The sequence below is a fragment of the Helianthus annuus genome, chromosome 2, assembly GCF_002127325.2.
Source record: "Helianthus annuus cultivar XRQ/B chromosome 2, HanXRQr2.0-SUNRISE, whole genome shotgun sequence".
NCBI lineage: Eukaryota > Viridiplantae > Streptophyta > Magnoliopsida > Asterales > Asteraceae > Helianthus > Helianthus annuus.
In genome coordinates this window covers 103,867,590-103,876,538 of record NC_035434.2, presented here as the reverse complement: position 1 = coordinate 103,876,538, position 8,949 = coordinate 103,867,590, and the positions used below count along the sequence as shown (strand labels likewise).

Here is an 8,949-nt window from a genome sequence, read left to right as displayed (position 1 = left end):
GGTGACAACTATGGCTATGTATGGACAAAGGTTATGGTATCTTATATATCTAACTTTTGGTACAACCGTAAATTGTATAAAGTAACCCCCCCACCGTCTTTTGTGGTATGGATAGCAGTACTTAGTTTATGTTTTTGAACCCCCCCCCCCCTTGTTGAATGAATGTTATGTTTGTCTGCTCTCGGTTTGTCAGTCCCCCATCCCCCCCTTTATATATTTTTATGTAATGTTACGTTCTTCTCTGATTAAGAAGGTAAAAACATTACGTAAACTTTTTAGGGCAAAGCGTAAAAGCTTAAACCGTAAAGTGTAAATTTACGTAAACCGTATAATGTAAAACCTTGAAAACTGTAAAACGTAAATTTAAGTTTTTGTATAAAAAAGAGATAAAACGTTAATTTAAGTAAAACATAAGCCATAAAGTGTAAATTTACATTTTTAAAAGCTTAAACCGTAAAGTGTAAATTTACATTTTTGAGTAAAGATGTAAAGACCTTTATCGTAAAACCTTAACATTATAACGAAAATCTTAAACCTTTTAAGTTTGATAATCTTGAACTATTTACGGGAACCGTAAAAAAAGTTACATAATCTATAGATCGGGAAACGTGACTCTTTAGTAAAACTGTAAAATGTAAATTTTTTAAAATGATAACCGTTAAACCTTTTAATGTAAAACTTTAAAATTTTTTAACGTAGAACGTAATCCTTTTTAAATGTTAAATGTAAAATTTCCAACCTAAAACGTAAAAGTTAATAAACTGACTAAAATTTTGTTGCAATTTTTTTGCCGGAGCCGCAAAACCTTATATATCGGGGAAAAAAACCAGTCCAAAAATAATACCCTAACATAAAACCAAATTGAACTGGAAGGTGTTGCATTATAAGCATTCTTGTTTGTGGAATGGTCAAAACAACTATTCTCTGGTTTGTCATTTTCTAAAAATAGTAATGGTTTTTAAACCACACAAACCAATAGTGACCTTCTGATTTGAAGTGATGTCTGCACACCAGTCAGGAATATACATCATGGAATTTGGAGAAAATAGGCAAACCTCTTCTTTGTCTCCTTGTTTTGGGTATTTCCCAATATATAGCCTACTGCCTTTTGTTGTTTTCATACCAAGAGAAAGCAAAAATTGGTGTTACCCAGCCCCTAAAATTCTTCGAAACCCAAATGAAAGAAAGATGGCAGATGGCCGGAAAGTGTGGCGTCCACGCAAACCTGTCCCCCCGGAGGTGAAGTAACAAACCATAAAATAGGATACATTGTTTTTAGCGGCTCATTTATTTAATTCTTGTTTTCCTTTTAAAAAAACGGTTGATTTTTTTTCCTCCCGACCAGGTTCGTTGCCGAGCCCTCCCAATCGACCTGCGAAAGAAAAAACAGTGCAAGTGTCAGGTCGTGAGCAGATGGGGTTGGTGTCTAACCCAGACACTTGCTAGCTCCCTATCCAGAATGGCGGCTTCGGCTCAGGGGTGCAAGTATGGGACCGTCATCGACTAGATATGAGTTCGGGCCCAAGTTTGGTTTAGTATCCCAGACAACCACCAGTGTCTCCCACAACCCCCTGTCGCCCACCCCAAACACCCTTTGGTTTACCACCCCCCGCTTCGGGTCACCTTCTGTCCACCACAGCTCCCCAGGTCCAGTTATGCCGGGTGTCAGGCACTTACGTTCCCCGCCAGCCCAATTTGCTTCCCCCACACAACTTCGAAGTGCTTTTGGCCCTTCCCATGGATCAGCTTCAAGGACGCCAACGTTTGCAAGTGTAAGCGAGAGGTCAAACGGCAAGCGTCTGATGACTCAGGTTTGGGTACTGAAGGCGCCAACAGTTGGAGTTGCTGACCCGGGTGATGGTTGCAAGGGTGCAGCGGCTGGTTTAGATGCAGGTTGGTTTTCGTGGGGGTCGGACTGTGACTCTGACTTGGATTAGCCATTGGGAATGGTTTTGAAGCATCTTATGTTTGTGCCTGGTGTGTTTCATTTTCAGTGATGTGTGTATTAATGTTCGTTTGTACGCGTCGTCTGTTTGTAGTAATGTTTCGTTTTATGCATAAAAATGGGACGTAGGCCTTTTCTAACGTTTTGTTGTATGAAAAAAATGCAACGCGTTTGTCAGTGTTATACTGTTTGGCTTTTGGAATGAAAATATCGCCTAAACTATCTAATGAAAAACGAAAAAAAAGAACGTAAAACGTAAAAGATTAGGTAGACCGTAAAGAGTAAAAGATTTCAATGTAAAATGTAGGACGTAAATTTGTTAAAAGTATATGTAAAACGTAAGAAATTTTTACGTAAATCGGAAACGTTTATGCAGATTTTAGGTGCAAAACATAAGAAATTTTACGTAAAGCATTTCATGCAGACCTAGAACGTTGAACTTTGTACGTAAAACGGATAAAGAAAAACGTAATAGTTCACGCAAAAAGAAAAACGTATAGCATATCTTGTAGAACGTAAAAGCGTCTCTTGAACAATTTTAAACATTTTTGAAAAAACGTGAAACGTAAAAGTAAAACGTAAAACGTAATTTTTTCCCGTAAAACGGAAAAATTAAACGTAAAAAACTAAACAATTCATCTATTAACGTAAAAAACTTCCCATACAACGTTCATAAAATAAATCGTAAAAATCGTATAAGATTACGCAGACCGGAAAAAGTAAATCATTTAAATGTAAACGTAAAAACATTAAACTATTTGCGTAAAAACGTATTTTTTACGTCAATTGGGAAAAACGTTAAACCTTTGAACCAATCTGTAAAAAACGTAAAGCGTAAATTTTTAAAATGTAAAATTTTAAAACATAAAACTCAATTTTTTAATCGAAGATCACGTAAAACGTAAATTTTTAAAACGTAAAGCTCAGTTTTTTTAAATGAACACGTGAAAAACGTAAAAGCTTAAATTTTTAAAAACGTAAATTTTTAAAACGTAAAACACAATTTTTAAATGTAAAAAGTAAAATTTTAAAACGTAAAACTCATTTTTTAAACGAAAACGTAAAAACGTAAAACGTAAATTTTTAAAACGTAACACGTAAAAATTTTAATCGTTCGACGTAAATTTTCTAAACATAAGACGTAAACTTTTTTAAACGAAAGGCGTATACTTTTTTAAAAGTAAAACTTAATTTATCTAAACGTATCCCGTAATTTTTTTAATCATAACACGTAAATTTTTTAAATGTTGGATGAAAATTCTTTAAACGTGGGATGTAAACTTTTTTATGTCGAAATTTTTTAAACGTACGACGTAAATCTTTTAATGTAAAACGTAAAACTTATAAATTTTAAAACGTAAGAACGTAAATTTTTTTAATGTAACCCGTAAATATTTTAACATAAGACGTTATTTTTTTAAACATACTCTTTTTTATGTTGAAATTTTTTTAACATTAGACGTAAAATTTTTTAACGTAAAACGTAAATGGTGAAACGTAAGGTAAAAAGTAAAATTTTAAAACATAACACGTAAAAACTTTAATCGTTCGACGTAAATTTTGTAAACATAAGATGAAAACTTTTTAAACGTAAGGCGTATACTTTTTTAAACTTAAAAGTTAATTTTTTTAAAAATAACACATATTTTCTTTAATCGTAACACGTAAAAAACGTAGGATCAAAATTTTTTAAACGTAGGATATAAACTTTTTTATGTTGAAATTTCATACATCCCAAGACGTAAAATCTTTTAATGTAAAACGTAAAATTTATAAAATTTAAAACGTAAGAACGTAAATTTTTTAAATGTAACCCGTAAATATTTTAACATAGGACGTAATTTTTTTTAAACGTACTGTTTTTTTATGTTGAAAACTTTTACCATTTAGACGTAAATTTTTTTTAACGTAAAACTCATTTTTTTAAACAAAAACGTAAAAACGTAAAAACGTAAAACGTAACTTTTTAGAACGTAACACGTAAAAATTTTAATCGTTCGACGTAAGTTTTCTAAACATAAGACGTAAACTTTTTTAAACGTAAGGCGTATACTTTTTTAAACATAAAACTTAATTTTTTTAAACGTAACACATAATTTTTTAATCGTAACCCATACATTTTTTAAACGTAGGATGAAAATTTTTTAAACATGGGATGTAAACCTTTTTATGTTGAAAATATTTAAACGTAAGACGTAAATTTTTTAATGTAAATCGTAAAATTTATAAAATTTAAAACGTAAGAACGTAAATTTTATAAATGTAACCCGTAAAATATTTTAACATAAGACGTAATTTTTTTTAAACGTAGAAGAAGTTTCTTCCGCGCCCCGTGCACACTGCACACTGAATCCGCAGACTGAATCCGCAGAATAAGTTTCTCCTGGAACCCACAAACCGTTCCATATGGCGCATTGCAAAAATGCCAGAGTCCACAAACGGTGCCGCGTTTCTATGGGTCGTAGACCATGGAAGAGCCTCTCTCATTATGACACTTGAGTGCATGGCCGTCGCTTTTGGATGATTCACCGATTTCAGATAGTCGACAAAAATTTCTTTCTATTTTCCAAGTAAACAAAAACAGCCGTAAGCACACCGGGGGATAAGTTTCTCAGTGCCTTGAAATGACATAAGTTAAAGGAGAAAAATCACATGAATCACATACCACTTTAAGTGGGGTTGTCTTCAGGATATAGGATTCGTTGTCCCTCAAAAGCCCCCCTGTCACCCAAGTGATCAATGAGGTATATGCGCTCCTCTTCCAAGTCAAACACTACCAGATAGTAGTGGTCTACCTCCAGAACGGGCACGAAGACCATATCGAAGTTATTCAGGTCTACAAGGTGATGTCGGCCGCTTAGGCTTGTCTTCAACCCACATTCAAAAGCGGACACACGGCTCCCGCTAGGGTCCGTCTCCAGGGACAACATCCAATCAACCTGCGGGGGGGGGGGGGGGGGACCCCAAAACGTTTATTTGCATTACCAGTGTTGGACCCAGTATGGCCTAAACAACTTCTTTTCACGTAATATGGCAAGTGATTTCAGTATATGTGAAAAAGATGTGCGGAAATGGAAATCAGACTTTCAAGAAACAAGACCTACAGAATTATCAAGTGTATAGCACTTTGAAACAAAATAGTTTAACAAGGTGATTGTAAGATTATTATCTAATACAAATGAATCTTGAATTCTGTGGGTGAGAAGAGCAATGGAGTTTGGGTGTTTGTATGTGAATGCTAAGCTTCAAACTCAATTATCTTCTGCTAGTTGAGCCTTCTATTTATAGAAGGTTGGGTGCATGAATAAACAACAGTTTATTCATGTAATAAGTCCTGCGAAAAGTGGCCATTTGACATATTCATTGAATCCTTCATTCAAGTTTCCTTTTTCATCATGAGATTCAATAATGTCAACTTGCTTCGGTAAGTGTGGCAGGATAGAGCCAATTTCAGACAAGTGGGGTATTTCATCAGAATTCTGATGAGCCACTTCATCAAAAATTCTAATGAATAAATCATCAGAAAAATCTTGATGATCAGAATCATCAGAAGCTGAGTTCATCAGAAATATCATCAGATCCATTAGAAATGACCTGTTCTGATAATCCAATTCAGCTCTTGATCAACTTGTGATTCTTTGAAGTAGATGTTGTGCATTTTAGTTGTCCTACCTGATCTTCTTCATGTTGTTTGTGATCTGTAGGACTGTTATCTCTTCATAGATCCAGTTGATAATGATTTTCTTCAATACTTACAAATAAAGTTTCCTAACAACTAGAACTGCACCGGTTTCCAAAAATTAAAAACAAAATATAGATAAAGGAACAATGATATGAGAATTCGTTTTTTACCACAGTGGTGTGGACGCAAAACAACCGTCTAGGCATCCCCAGCAACGAGAGTTTTGGGTCGTCGTTGAGGACATGCACCCATGCGTCCACTACTTAACCGGATACGTTGCTGCTGATCGCCAGGGATTGAAGCGCAAGAACATCCGCGCGTGCCCCAAACTTGTCCTCAAACATCACATATCTGCGGGGGGGGGGGGGGATTGAACAACAACTAAAAAATTATTTTCTTAAAACTTTTTTCGGTTCATGTAACAAACGTAAAAATTTACGTAGACTGTAAGACGTAAAGCGTTTCACGTAATGTCTAAAAGATTTTCATACTCTGTATAAATTTTCGTAGGATGCAAAAATATTCGTAGACTGTAAAAATTATATGTAAACCGGAAAATTTTTTCGTAGTTGTTTTGGTCAAAAATTACCAAAGCAATTAAGTGATCAAATTAGTTAAGGGAGGTAGTGTGCTAAGAAAATCTGTTAAAAATATATTAATTAAGTTGTTTGCAAAAACAGTTTGAGGATACGGCTCAGGATACAGAGTTGTATCTATGATCAAACAATGAGCAAAAAAGGTAAAGGGTGACATCGGATATACGAGGAAAGCCCTTGATCAATCTCGATCGCCGGCACAAAACCTCGTGAGCTGACAATCGCAGCTGCCTTGTTCTTCTATTGCTTCAAATATCAGGATACAGTGCAGGATGTGATGCGGATCAACTAGGTGTTACAAGGCAATTCGAGTACAAGTGTTTGTGTGTAGTGATTGCTAGCAGCTAGAGTGTAAATTGTGCGAATGAAAGTGTGTGCCTTAACTTGATCCGATCCATCTATTTATAGTAAAGAAATTTAACAAACTACCCTATTAAACCAGGATTCGGCGGATATTCCCCATTCGAACGTTGTAGACCTGGTCTTTCGGGTTCAACGTCTCTCACATAACTGGTTTGCCCGAGTCTTAAGGAGAAGAGGTCCACTTGACCGTTAGTGACCCACAGCTTCTAACCTGCACGTGGTTAATTTAGCTAATACCAGGATATCGCACCAGGATGTTACCAATATCCTGATCCGGTATCCTGATCACAAGTAAACAATCAAAAGCAGAATATTAGTCAGGATATATATTCTCAGAAAATGACCCATAACAGTAGTCAAATTCTACGTAAAGCGTTTCGTTAATATAAAGATGCGTGTAACGTAAAAAACTTTATGTAATACGTACAAGTTAACGCAAAGGAAAGTTTAAAAACTTTATGAAAATGTAACGCCCAAATTTCTCATTCGACCAACAACATAAAATTTCTTACAATTTTACAAAATTTTGACATGACCCGTTCGTAGTAAGTACTTTTCTCCCTGTTTTTAACAATACCAATATAATTAATACTACGATACTTTCCAACAAAACAAAGGTTAAGACCATATAAGGTTCACCATGAACGTTTTGTACAAACTACACAAAAGTTTAGTATTCAAACTTCTTACTAACAAACTAGACACTTACTAATTAACATTTACTAGACAAAATGGTAAGTTAACCCATCAAAACAACAACTTGGACCGGAAGCGCATAAGGTCGACATTACGTGTGTGTGTTCGGTCCGGGTGCGCCGCAATCAAGCAAGGGATTTACCTATCATTCATAACAACAACATTGTTAGTTCATAATACATAGTAATTTAAAATCCTTTAATTACCTATCATTGTTCGACCCGTTAACATGACATGTTACCTTATTAACATCCTTACTTCCATTCGAAACATCCAACTTATCACTTTCCGACCCATTCGCAACGAATCGTTACATACCATGCTTTTCAATATACTTACATCAATTGACCCGTTATGAACATTTACAACAAATCCATAGTACCAAATACTACTATTCATAAAACTACATTTAAGATAAATAAAGCTCATATGAACTTACCGCGATCTTGAGATGCTTGTGCCTTCGAGTGACTTGCGCCTTCTTCCTTCTTTGTGCCTATATGTCATAATCTCATACTTTAGCTTTCTTAAACGTTAATTTCACAATAGTTCTAAATCAATTACATCTAGCCCTTTCACCAACATTCATCAAATTAACATGTAGAGCTTCACAAATTCTTGATCATCTTTTATCAGATGAATGGGTTTTACCCTAATCTATCATCATAGAGAAATTAAAGCATGATTGCAACTCTTACAAGTTCATATCATCTTGCATTCATGTTTGATTCCATAAAACATCACAAATTTCACATAACAAATTAATCAAACATCACCAAATCATGAAATTAGACTTACTTGATGTTAATTTCACTTAGGGATGAACATTCCTAACTCATGCATTGATAAATCTTCAATTTTTCCCTTTCAATTTGAGAGATTTATGATGCTAGGGTTTTGACTCCCTTGGCTCCCTCCTCTCTCTCGATCGAACACACTGCCAGACCAAACTGGCTTTTTTTTTTTTTTTTTTTTTTTTTTATCTAATTTCATTCTACATTTACACATTTAGCCCCTAACTTTTATGATATGTTCATATTAGTGATTTTTCACCCTAACTTTGTTACTTTTCTTTAGTTAACTTTAATCACATTCAAAGGGTTTTTAACTTACCATTATTTATAAAACTTTCATAATGGTAAAAATCTATATTTACCATTCTTTGTTATTAAAGCATCACTATTAGTTTATTATATTACGACATACGAAAATTGGGGTGTTACAAGTCCACCCCCCTTATAAAAGGTTTCGTCCCCGAAACCTGACTACATACCAAATAATTCCGGGTAGTGCTTTTGCATGTCATCCTCCGCTTCCCATGTGAGATCCGATCCCTTCCGGTGTTGCCATTGAACCAACACTTGTCGAACGGATTTGTTTCAGAGGTGCTTCACTTTAAAATCTTTAATTGCGACAGGCCTTTCAACATAATTCAACTTCTTATCCACTTCAATATCATCCATAGGAACGTATGCCGTCTCATCCGCAAGGCACTTTCGCAACTACGACACATGAAAGGTGTTATGAATCCCCTCCAACGCGGGTGGTAATTCTAACTGATATGCCACCACCCCGACCCGGGCGAGTATTTTGAATGGCCCAATGTATCGAGGACCTAGCTTCCCGCGTTTACGAAAACGGATTATTCCTTTCCATGGAGAGACCTT

At 35.1% G+C, this 8,949-nt stretch overlaps 1 long non-coding RNA gene across 1 annotated transcript; it reads right to left on the bottom strand.

The window, feature by feature from the left end:
• Positions 1-7,298: 7,298 nt before the first annotated feature.
• Positions 7,299-8,159, bottom strand: LOC110904126. Its single transcript, XR_002572371.1, has 3 exons — positions 8,081-8,159; positions 7,722-7,778; positions 7,299-7,424 (listed from the first exon to the last, which is right to left on the bottom strand). It is a non-coding gene; the product is annotated as an uncharacterized LOC110904126 (long non-coding RNA).
• Between the last annotated feature and the right edge of the window lie 790 nt (positions 8,160-8,949).